The following is a 13,395-nucleotide window of genomic DNA, read 5'->3' as shown; positions in this document are numbered from 1 at the left end:
TAGATTGGCACGGACGCTTTTCCGCAAAAGCACTTTTTGCGGAAACACGTCCGTGCCAATCTAGACGCGCTTTTCCGCAAAAAAGCCCCGATCACCATTTTCGCGATCGGGGCTTTTTTGCAGAAAACAAATCTGGACTGTCTACACCGGCCCTTTTGCGCAAAAGTTTTGCCCAAAGGACTTTTGCCCAAACAGGAGCAGCATAGTATTTCCACAAAAACACTGACAATCTTACATGAGATCGTCAGTGCTTTTGCAGAAATTCAAACGGCCAGTGTAGACAGCTGGCAAGTTTTTCCGGAAAAGCGGCTGATTTTCTGGAAAAACTGGCCAGTCTAGACACAGCCATGGAGCTAGTGGGGAACTATCTTCTCTCTCTGCTTCTGACTAGCACAGGAGTGAGTGACCATGGCAAGTGAGAAGTAACAAAACTGAACCTCATTTTTTGAATCTCAGAAGATATTAGGGTTTAATTTCTGCTGGTTTATTTTATCCAGATGGGGTCGCTTATTCCGGCCCAATGAAACGGAGCTGCTCCAATAGTTGTGGTCTCTGCTGAGTTTCTAAACTAGACATGGAGAGCATACAGGGTATGCTAGCAGGAAAACTGAATGCAAGAAGATGGAAAGTGAGATGGATGCAAATATTTAAACGGTGCATGTTAAACCAGACAATATTCTTGCAAGGATTCACAGGAACAAAATGATCTTTCCATATGTGTTTGTCTGATTCCCCTGTTAGGTTTCACCAGTTTTATGTGCAGTACAACCCCCCACATGAGGTTAAAGATCACAATAATGTTATATCTAGGCAGCAAAATCTCCCATGTGTGGGAAGTGGAACACCGAAAAGAGATATGACATCTGTTAACATACTAATGAGACTTGCTCTGCTGGCTTCTGTTCTGAAGATGAAGTATCCATTCTTTAGCACTACAGAAATGCTATGAACTTTACTGCAGGTCAATAAAAATGTAGATCTGTGTCTGTGCTGTTCAAATGGAGGCGTGGGTTGAGATTTCATTCGGAAGGAACTTAAAAAAAAATCTTCACGCTCTCATGATTGTTGCTTCCCCAGTTACTGGAAGCTCGTTATGTCCAAACAATGAGATGCAAATAGAAGAGAGTGAACGCACTAGTACTGAGGTGTAAATCTCTAATTAGGCGTCTAAATAATTGTAGACCTGATTTATCGACATGAGAACAACAGGATCTGCTGGGTGCTCAGTGCTTTTGAAATTGTAACTGCTAGGATACCTGTATGTGTAGGAGCTTAGGGTTAGATACCAATTCATGATGCTCTTGACATAGAAGCTTTAGGACCAAATTCTGTGCTCACTTATTTGACTACAACTCTGGCTGGTCTAAAATTTGTTACAACTCCATCGTCATCCTCATGATGTTCCCATTACTCCTCAGCGATGAAGCTCCTCCACTCCTGTCTGTTTCTGGCACAGTGGTTTCTCAGCTATGACCCAGGTTTTATTCCTTGGCTTCCACTACTCTTCACCAGGTTGGATTTTGGGGAGTCTTGTTTCCATATGCTTTCAGGTGTCCATCTTTTTGCTATTCTGGTGATGGAATCAGTTTCTGTCCAACGCACACAGCCAATGCATCTCCAACGCCTCTAGGCACTGGTGGTGCACATGTTCTCCTGGTTGCACTGTATCCATAGATCTTGGTTTGAGATTGTCCTGAGCCAAAGGATATGGAAGATTTTTTTGAGGCAGGTTGTATGGAATGAAAAATTTGGACATGTCCTGTCTTCTCACCCCCCAGCATTCTGTGTTCTCACCACACCGCTCTGAGAAGTCTTGAGTTTGCTTTTGGAATTGCATTTGGATGACTTCCAGACTGTATTTAAGCTCCTAAAGGTCTTCAAGGGACGAGAAGGGTGTCAGCCTGACACTTCTTGACGTATCTTCTGTGGTACGCTGCCTTACCCAGTTGAGGGCAGTGTTGAAGAAGATTGGAGACACGACACAGCCCTGATGTATTCCTGTTTGGACTTCAAAATGGAGCTCACTGGATCAGTATTGCATGTAAGGTTGGAATAGAAGCTTTGGATGATGTTGAGAATAGGGAGAGAGATTTCAGATGCCTGTAGAATGCACCATAAGCTGGTCCTGTGATGCCATCCAAAGCCTTCCCAAAGCCTATGAAGTTTGTGGTGCGGTCATTTTAAGCATTCTCCTGTTATCTTACATTGTATGAAGGTCTGGTCCGGGCGTCCACACCCTTTCTGAAAAGTGGCTTGCTCTTTTCTGTGGCTACGTCTAGACTACATCCCACTGTTAGCAGAGGGATGTAAATGAAGCACTTTGAAAGTGCAAATGAAGCTGGGATTTAAATATCCCGTGCTTCATTTGCATAAGCACGTAATGGCGCTCATTCAGAAAAGTGCTATTTTGAAGTTGAAACCGCAGTCTCGACGCGGTTCTATCGAAAATGGGGTGCTTTTTCAAAATATCCTGTAAACCTCAAAACGTAAAAAAATGAGGTTCACAGGATCTTTTGAAAAAGCGCTCTGTTTTTGAAAGAACTGTGTCTAGATTGCGGTTTCAACTTTGAAATAGCGCTTTTCAAAAGAGCGCCATTACGTGATGATGCAAATGAAGCATGGGATATTTAAATCCCAGCTTCATTTGCACTTTCCAAGCGCTTCATTTACATCCCTCTGCTAACAGAGAGATGTAGTCTAGACACGCCCTGAGACTATCAGCTGCCTCAGATATCTACTGGTCTACAAGGTGATATTTTCATTGTGATTGCCTCGTACACGCGGGCAAACCATTGTATGGCGTGAGTCTGCTTTTACAACCTTCATTTCATGCCAGCACATAGAGTAGGGAAAGGCCCATTTCTCACCCTATCAGAGATTATTTTTGTTCTTTCTTATTTTCTTGCACTTCTCCGCTCTCCACAATAACCATCCTAATCTATGCTCCCATGATAGCAACCTGGATGGAAGACTCAACATGACTCTAAGGCAGCCCCATGACGTTCTACTTCCCATGTGGGAGTACATTTTTTCTGATGCAGTTACACAAATCCCTAGTCTTTTCATTCTCTTCAGTCACCATGTGAAAGGCGGAGGGAGGGGATTTTGCACCTGAGCTGGCACATTTTAATGACCACCACAGAAGTATGCTGTAGAGAATATACCAACAAGAGCTGGGTGCAAAGTGGTGTTTCCTCTCCACTGTGCTTTTTCCGCTGATTGTTGGGTTTGGTTCATGCGGGCTCACGTCTCTGACTTTCAATTTATGCTTCAGATTCAAACAAAGCCTAAAACACCCAGAGAAACTCCGTTAAAACCACTGAGTCTCACCTGGTTTCACCTCTAACCCATGAAAAACCATAAATTTCCTGAGGTTTTGATGTGAAACTATAAATCACAGCCCTGGGTCATTTGAAACTGGGCCCAAAACCACTTAAAATTGGGCCCAGCTTTGCTCAAAAAGTTCATGAACTTTTTTTTAAAAAGCAAACTTGTTCTGTATTTTGAATTTGTAGTGAACCGTAAAAGCTGTCAGGTTTCTGGTTAGACTGCAAACACGTCCCACAGTGCTGTGGAGCTGTCTGCCCAGCTCTCTGCCTTTAGCAGTATGTAGAGTACATAGATGACTGGCCAGTCTAGCCTGGGTAGATAGCACTGTAGATGGAGAAACACTGCACAGGTAAGTAGTGTAAAGACATTCCTGATGCTTGTGAAAGGCCAGCTCTACACTATAGACTCTTATGTGTCTCAGGGGTGTGAAAAATTCAACCCCTGAGTGACAATGAGAAGTCCTGGGGTCCCTAAAAAACGAACATATATTTGGGCCTAACCTTCATGGGCCAAACCCTACTTCATCATACGCATGGACCTGCCTCTGACAAAGCGGGTTTTTGCCCACAAAAGCAGATGCCCAAATGAATCTGTTAATCTTTAAGGGTGTGTCTAGACTACGGGGTTTTGTCTACAACAGTGGATTTTTGTTGACAAAACTATACCTGCGTCTACACTACCGCCGAGTTCTGCAAACATAACGTCGACAGACCTCGGCAGTTTTGTCTACAGTAAACCTCATTCTACGAGGAATAACGCTTTTTGTTGACAGAGTTCTTGCATCTACACTGTCCTTTGCGTCTACACTCTCATGTTGACAAAGTGGCTTGCTTTGTCGACAGAACTGGATGTCGTCTAGACGCTCTTTGTAGACAAAGCTTCTGTCGACAAAAGCCTGTAGTCTAGACGTACCCTAAGGGGCCCCAGGACTCCTCGCTGTTTTTGTGGATACAGACTTACGTGCTGACCCCTCTGAGACGTGGCCTAAGCCCAGCGCTACATCAGCAGGGGAGCTTTTCCTGTTGACATAGCAACTGCTTCTCAGGGAGGGGATTAACTGCGTCAATGGGAGACGCTCTCCTGGCTATGCAGGAGCATTTTCACAGTGATGCCAACACTAAATATAGACCTGCCCTGTAGGTTCCCCTCTGTTTGCCCAAGAACTGCCTCCTCTTTGTTCACTGATACATTTAGCAACGTTGTTTCCCGCTGCTGGTGCATTCCCCAATGGGAAATAGACTCCAGGGAGGCTCTACTGCCACCGTCTTTCACTGGCATCCCTAGCTTCGCCCCATCGCGTGGACACAGCCTGCCGGATGTAGCTACCTACTTGCTGTGCAGCGTATACATAGTCTAAGAGTGGAGGTTTCCCCTCTCCAAGGGTGACTCAACTTGACAGTTCAGATTGTCCAGGACTCAAACCTCATGTCCCCTGCTCTCTGCTGATCAGCTTCTTGGCCAAGCCGAGTGAGGTTTTCCTTTGTTTCTCTTTCCCCTTTTGGTTACTGCTTTGATATGTTCTGCATGAGTGGTTCTTTTAACAGTCGACAAGACAGAGTTGCAGCACCATCACAATGCCCCAAACAGCAACTCCTACCAGGAAAGAAGAAGACCTTTATGTGAAGTGGCTAAATATCTTCAGAGTTAGCATCACCAGTGGAGATCCCATGTGCGTAGAGGTGAATAAACCAATGTTGTCTATAAAACATGTTAACTCTTTGGCGGTGATGGGCCTGAACCCAAACTCCAAACGAGACACACTCGTATTAAGGGTAAGTTCATCCAGCAGACATCTCCTCTTCAAACAAATCCATTCTTTACCAGGCCTCTGGCCATGATCTTCTCTTCTTGACCCATCCAAGAGTCAGGGGTTTGATAGAAGCAGAGATCACGTCGTCTTAGGTTGTCCAGGGGCTAGGGAACATCTTCCGCCTCTCTGGCCAAATCTGGGGAGCTGTATCCAAGCCATACTGGCTAGGGGAAAAGTGGCCATCCATAATCAGGATTTTCCATCCTCTTGTCCCCACATCATTCAGGGGTGCAATGGTTGGCCCGACCTGGGGAGCTTTCCCTTCCTATGGAAGTGAAGGGTGTCAATATTATTTACTCCCATTATCCAGTTTCCTTGTCTTCAGAGTGCTCCACCTTCCACTGAACCTCTTTGCGAATGGGATTGAAGGAGTGTAAAGTGAGCTCCTTATATGTGCCAAAGGGAGTTCAGAACACAAGTCCTTTGTGACACTGTGTGCCTCCATTTGGGGGGTACCCAGGGGTCTGCTTAGCAAAGGGTGGGCGCTCTACAATATCTGACTATCAGGCCCCTTTCCTGTGTTTCCAGTTGGGGTGCCTAACACTGAAGCTCACCAACTCCCTAGTCACTTTGGCAGGCCTTAGCCAAAGCATTTTCCTTCCATTCCTTCCTTCCAGGGGCCACACGTGGCTCTGTTCTCAAGCTTCCTCATGGATCAAGCAAAGGCCCTGCAATATTTTAGGGAAGAAACTATCCGCCCTGCCCCACCCCCCAGCCCTTTCCATTCTGGTGAACCGGCCTGGCCACCAATTCCTTCTGTAGGGAAAGAATCCCTCTTTGCCCCATCTTGTTCCTCCCTCAGAGAAACGTGGCTTCTCTAGGGCTTTTCCCGGAATCCCCCCCTTTCCTACCCAGTCTTGCAAAAAAAAAAAAAGGCCATTTTTATTGAATGTTATTTTAACCATAAAATTTTTAAGCTGTTCAAATACTTTCCTTTGTACCGTAGACAGCAGAGACTATTAGCCAGTAACAAGTAAATGTATTTTTTTTCAACTGCTTGAATCTAGTAAGTAGTTTTCTTTGGACCAACTGCTCCTCCGGTCTTTAGAGAGAAAACATGGCAGCGATTTGATCCTGCATCTCTTCATTATCTGTCTGCACCACTCGTAGACGGAGGTCTATTTTCTTTTGGAAATAAAAAAAGAGGACTTGATTTCACGGAGGCTAATGCAGTCAAATAAATCACCGAGATTCATAGATTTTTAAAGCCAGGAGGGACTGTTATGCTCAACTAGTCTGACCTCAAGTGTAATACAGGCCATAGACTTTCAATCTTGGATTCATAACCTTCTGTTTGAGCTCCCCTATCTCTTTTACCGAGGCCTCCACGCTTGATTCAAATGCTTCAAGAGACCAAAGAAGCCACAACGTTCCTTAGTTACCACCTTGTATTAATGAGATTCCAGACTTGTCCCCGTATGTCTACACAGCACCCATGGGGATTGGCCACGTGAGCAGTGGTCATGACATAAATATCGGTAAGCCATCACTTGGATGTAGCCCACTGATGTCCCAAAAATGGGTGTAGAACCCTTTCACATCCCTGGCCAGATGGGGCAGAGAAAGGGCCTTCTATTATGTTAATTGCTAGTAGCTAGCACATACTGTGGCCGAGAAATCTACCGACGATGAAGTCTCTCAGAGGCTGCTCAAAACAGTCTGCCACAGGTATGCTATAGTGGTTTTGTGTGCATGAGCAGACAACGTTGTCCTCTAGTGGCTGGCCAAGAGAGGAGTTGTCCTCCAGCACAAATGGCAAAGGCCTATCGCTTTGGAGCCGAAGGGCTAGAGATCTAGCCTTGAATCCGCCGGGGTGCTCTTTATTTCAGAGTCATGTTTCTGCAGCGTCACCGTAACAGAAAGCGGCTAGTATCACACTCAGCGTAGTCCAGGTGACGGTTGCCACAGAAACCACAGCGTGGCTCCGTTGCGCGTAGCGTTGTGGTTCTGTATTTCCGAATGTTTCACATAGCGTGACGGGGGATGGCTCTACTGCAAATTGGCAAGACGACTAACGCCGTGTATGGTAAGGCAAAAAAGAATATTCCCGTATGGCTTAAAGCACGCTGGAGACACAAGGTACAGAACCTGCCCAAACAGCAGGGTGACGGGTTATACCCCCCACGTTGGCCCCCCCAGGAGTGGAATTCTGCCAATTAGTCTGCAGATGGGGGCGATTTAGGCTGAAGAGAGCTAAACAGAGGGACGCTCACTTGGGAGGAGCAGGCAGGGGCTCTAGAAAGCCAGGAGGCTGGTACAGAATGAGAGGGCTGCATGCACACCCTGTGAAAGGAGAGGTCGATTTGGAGGCTGCAGAGCCAAGGCAGCTACAGTCACTCCCTGGGTGGAGGGATTTTGGTCTGGCAGAGACTGAAGAAGGTAGGAGAGAGAACTCGGGGAAAGGCAGCAGGGTTCAGGCTGGGCTAGAGGAGTCCTGAGCTGGAACTGGAGTAGAGAACAGGCCCAAGGTCTGCTATCAGCCTCTGACAGAGGGGCACAATGGGGCAGTGAGAGGCAGGGCTGCTGGTAAGAAGGACTTTGATACACCCCAGGAAGGGGAAACTGTGTCATGAGTGGGATGGAGGGCCGAGTCATGAAGGGGAGGCTGCAGTTCCTGGAATGAGAGAGGGGCCACAGAGAGAGTAAGGGTATGTCTACACTACCACTCTAGTTCGAACTAGGAGGGTAATGTAGGCAACCGAAGTTGCAAATGAAGCCCGGGATTTGAATTTGCATCTTGCCGGGCGCCGCCATTTTTAAATCCCGGCTCGTTTGGACTCCGTGCCCACGGCTACACGCGGTACGGACTAGGTAGTTCGGATTAGGCTTCCTATTCCGAACTACCGATACACCTTGAACTAGGGTGGTAGTGTAGACATACCCAAAGAGACAGAGTATGATTGCTGGAAGGGGCATTGGCCTGACAGAACGAAATCCCAGAACGTCCAGAAGGTGGCGCCATCCAGCGGTGAGTACGGTGCCCCGTCACAAACAGCAAAAACGTTACGATCTAGTCGCCCACAGACAACATGCTGCAAGCTACACGGACGCATCTCTTCCGTGGAATAACATGAGCTCTTCAAAAGTATCTTAAAAGAAGAGGACATTGAGTCACAACGGGAGAGAGGGACCTGGAATCTCAGGTTTCCTGTTCCGCGCTTGATTCCCAGTGGACCGATCCTGCAAAGAACTCCCCGTGTCCCGCCAAGAGCGGTGCGCACTCAACTCCGTGAAGAGTCCTGAACTTTTTTGGTGCCTCCTTGCACTCCTCTGTGCAAGGGGTATATTGCAAGAATGCTTACCTCGGAGGGCTGATGAGCGCTTTAGTACAGAGCTAAGCCAAAGCCAAGTATGGCTTTTAAACTCATTCTAGCCAATACCGAATTCCTCCTTTGAAGCCCATATCAAGGGATACTCTCTCACACAAAATGCAATGTCTCCAAGGAATCATTATAAACTGCCCTGTATATAATGCCTCTGGCACGCTGTCGGGGCTATCCATTTCAATACGTTAATTTTTAAGAACAGTTACAATTAAAAGAAACCCTTTCAAAGGCAGCCTAAAACAAAAAAGTGCCCATACCCCCATGCAAAGTCTTCTGTATGCAAACACTCAGATTTCCATGTGTATGTCGGCACTGGGTAGGGATGTTTTAACAACCTTGTTGGTTCATACAAGTGACATTTACGAATGCAGACTTGCATTTGGATGTACCAAGAGAAAATGCCTTTTGGAAGAAAGATTGCAGTGAAGTTTTAAAGGCCACACATTTAACCCAAATTGTTACAGCTTTTGAGAGATTAAAACATGGACTGTTGGCTCTTGATTTTGCCCCAGGAATGATGGAAGTTGCATGGAATCAGGAGGTTTTCAACATATGAGCTTTGTTGAATCAGGGCTGTGATTCCTTAAAATCATTTTTGTTTGCGTTTAAGGATCAAAATAAACTTTTTCAAAGAGACATAAGAACAAGCAGGGTCATACTGGGTCAGACCAAAAGTCCATCTAGCCCAGTGTCCTGTCTTCCAACAGTGGCCAATGCCAGATGCCCCAGAGGGAGTGAACAGAACACGGAACCATCACATGATCCCTCTCCTGTCGTCCATTTCCAGCCCCTGACAAACAGAGGTTAGGCCCTACACATCCTGACTAATAGCCGTTGATGGACCTAACCTCCATGAATTTATGTAGTTCTTTCTTGAACCCTGTTAAAGCCTTAGTCTTCACAACATCCTCTGGCAAGGAGTTCCACAGATTGTGCGCTGAATGAAGAATAATGTCCTTTTATTTGTTTTAAACCTGCTGCCTATTCATTTCTTTTGGTGACTCCTAGTTGTTATATTGTGGGAATAAGTACACTTTTCCTTACTCACCTTTTCTGTACCTGTCATGATTTTATAGACCTCTATCATATCCCTCCCTTAGTCCTCTTTTCTAAGCCGAAAATGCCCAATTTTTTAAATCTCTCTTCATATGGCACCCATTCCAAACGATGCTGACCAAGTCAGCTTCTCAAATGACATTTGTAATCACAAATGCATTTGTGGTCTGGGCATTCACATTTTGGGCTCACATTCACAGGAGTATTGTGAGCAAGACACAAGAAGTCTTTCTTCCACTCTCCTCTGTGCTGATTAGGCCTCATTTGGAGTATTGTGTCCAGTGCTGGGCACCACATTTCAGGAAAGATGTGGAGAAATTGGAGAAGGTCCAGAGAAGAGCAATAAAAATGATTAAAGGTCTAGAAGATATGACCTACGAGGGAAGACAGAAGGAATTGGGCTTGTTTAGTTTGGAAAAGAGAAGACTGAGAGGGGACATGAGAGCAGTTTTCAAGTATCTGAAAGGGTGTTACAAAGAGAACGGAGAAAAATTGTTCTCCTTGACCTCTGATGATAGGACAAGAAGCAATGGGCTTAAACTGCAGCAAGGGAGGTTTTGGACATTAGGAAAACCTTTCTAACTGTCAAGATGGTTAAACACTGGAATAAATTGCCCAGGAAGGTTGTGGAATCTCCATCTCTGGAGATATTTAAGAGCAGGTTAGACAGACACCTGTCAGTAATGATCTAGATGGGGCTTGGTCCTGCCGTGAGGGCAGAGGACTGGACTTGATGACCTTTTGAGGCCCCTTCCAGTTCTAGTGTCCTACGATTCTATGATTTTCTCTTCCAAGTTACTGCACAACAAAACTTCAGCTTACCCAATTTGCATATGCAAAATTACAGCTTGTTTGACAGTCTGCCTTTCCATTTTTTTGCCATAATCGTGTAAAAAATCCATTAAAAAATCAGAAATGATCATTCAAACCCCTGAACTGAGAAACCCCCACCCTATAGAAATGGTTGTTTCCTTATAAGATGAAAAACAACAAATTGTCTGGTAGAGCTTTATAGACTAACAAAACATGTAGACGGTTTAAAAACTCCGGTCATCTGAAGAAGTGGGCTGTGCCCACGACAGCTCATGATACCATCTACAGCTGTGTCTAGACTGGCCAGTTTTTCCGGAAAAACTTGCCAGCTGTCTACACTGGCCGCTTGAAATTTCCGCAAAAGCACTGACTTCCTACTGTAAGAAATCAGTGCTTCTTGCGGAAATACTATGCTGCTCCCATTTGGGCAAAAGTCCCTTTTGCGCAAAACTTTTGCGCAAAAGGGCCAGTGTAGACAGCTCAGATTTGTTTTGCGCAAAAAAGTCCCGATCGCAAAAATGGCGATTGGGGCATTTTTTGTGCAAAAGCGCGTCTAGAATGGCCAAGGACGCTTTTCTGCAAAAAGTGCTTTTGCGGAACAGCGTCCGCTCCAATCTAGACGCTCTTTTCCGAAAATGCTTTTAACGGAAAAGTTTTCCATTAAAAGCATTTCCGGAAAATCATGCCAGTCTAGACGTAGCCTCCATGTTTTGTTAGTCTATAAAGTGCTACCAGACTATTTGTTGTTTTTAAAGTTTATCCTGTACAGACTAACTCGGCTACCCCCTGAAGTTCCTGATAATATGGGAAGCTTTATAAATCCCAGACTCAGTAAGGCATTGAGCTCAGCCCTAAATGTGAGCAACCAAAGGTCTAATATCTCCTATCTTTTTCACAGATCTTGGCACATGGGTCTATACACTTTATTTTTCATTGTACATGTTTTATTGCTTTTACTACACACATCCGGTCTACATTTCACACACTAATTTTTACCATTGGCTTGTGAAAATTCACAAGATTAATAAAAACATTAACCCTCTGCTAACATAATTATATAAGCAAAAGTCAGGCTTGATCATGTGTCACATATTTTTGGTTAATGCAAAAATGTTTCCCTTTCTTACGAGCTCTGGTTACGGAGTCTGTCAACATCCGTCTTGGGCGAAAGAACAGCTGGTAGATGCTCGAGTCACTAAGCATTTGTGCTGCCTCTGAAACTCACAAGCCATCAGACTTACACAGAACATGGGCTGCATACACTACACTTGTGTAAATTCTGCGGGGTTGGAGCGTCACCAGCCAGTAATCCCCTATGCACAAGCTCCCCCTTATGGAAATGAAAAATATTAAACAATACATTTTTTTCTTCAAGATAAATCAGTGCAGAGGATTCGCATCAGGGTGCTTCTCATGCAGAGAGTAGCGCATATGTCTGCTTAATTGAACTTGTCTAAGACATCACTAACTGGCGTCGATGCCTATTTATATAGGCAAAGAAGCAGCGCAAATATGTATCTTCGCACACTCTGTTGTCAATCGAGAGGTGAAAGTTTGTGTCTTTCTAGGAACCACACACATATATTTTGGGCTGGGGAGGCTGAGAAATTTTAGGGCAAAAAGACAGAGGCTTAAATTTCCAGCTGTATTTATGATCACATAGAGTCTGACCCAACGCTCCCTGAAACCAATGGGAAGACACCCAGTGCTTTTGCTGGGAGTTGGACCAAGCGTATAATGGATGCCCTGACCTTGCATCCTGACTTTGTAGGGCCCAGTCCTACTTCATGCTGAGCACCGCCCTTTGGACTCTCGTTGTCCTCAAGATGGCGCTCAAGAACCTCCGGCTTTAAATCCCTCCTTATCAACAGCAGCAGAATCCCAACCTGTGCCCCACACCACCCTGGTCGGAGATACTCAGACCCAAATGATGCCGGAGAGTGGCCCTGGGCAGGCTTTTCATTGGCAGGAGGTGCTTTCCGACCCAAGACTCACGCACCCTACAAGTGCGGCACCTCATCCCGCTAACCCCCCCACCTCTAAACACTGGAATCCCCTGTAGCTTGAAGGGTGGGTAGGATGCTTTGCAGGGTGAAACCCCTTGTTCTCCTCATCCCATGCTTGGCACAGGATGCTGCTCCCCAATTGGCTGACCCTTCCACCATTCCTGTTGCCTGCTTTCAGGTGCTCTTTGATTGGTCAGTGGAGGAATCGGACCTTTTCCATAGCTCTTTTTCTACCTGTCCCTCCACCTGGGCAAGGTTCACCATCTACCATGGACAACATTCCCCAGCTGTCCTGACCCATCCCTCGCCTCCCCCTGGACAAGATTCACCGTCTACCATGGACAACATTCTCCAGCTGTCCTGACCCATCCCTCGCCTCCCCCTGGACAAGATTCACCGTCTACCATGGACAACATTCTCCAGCTATCCTGACCCATCCCAGCCCCTCCGCCCTGCAGCTACCAGAGTTCTGGGAGAAGACCAAAGAATACAATCCTTCCCCAAGCTGACTCTCCCTGGTCGCTGTCTCTCACCCCCATTTCCTTTCTGAAGGGTCGACAGGAGAGCGAGCTTTCGCCGTGGGTGCGCACAGGCGGGAGCTGTGAGACCAGTGGAATGCTGTGGAACAAATTGACCGTTTCAGAGAGATGTCCTTCAACAGGAGCAGGTGGGATGTTTCTCCTCGGAGCAGCATTTCACTGATTTCAGAAGAACTGCTTGAGGAGCGAGGGCGGGCGGCTCCTAAGTTTCTTCCCTCTCAGTGGGAGTTGAGAGCCTAAAAACTTTTGAGGATCTGGATCTTGGCCCTTAACTTATTATTGTAGGAAGTTGTGTGAGCGTCGGATGAGAGATGCTGACTAAGGGCTCAAAACTTAGATGGATCTGGCCGTAACCTGATACTCTTGCTCGTCCACATCCGTGTGGAAAAGAGGAAACCTATATGATGCTGATTTCTGAGGCAGCCCTGAGGCCAGGAGGCTAGTCCTTCCTCTAGTGCAAACCCGTAGCTCCACTGAATAATGCACAAAGTCAGATACCCTGGTGATGGGCCTAG

This window comes from Pelodiscus sinensis, chromosome 16, assembly GCF_052426305.1.
Source record: "Pelodiscus sinensis isolate ZL-2025 chromosome 16, ASM5242630v1, whole genome shotgun sequence".
Taxonomy (NCBI): domain Eukaryota; kingdom Metazoa; phylum Chordata; order Testudines; family Trionychidae; genus Pelodiscus; species Pelodiscus sinensis.
This window is presented reverse-complemented; position numbering follows the sequence as displayed.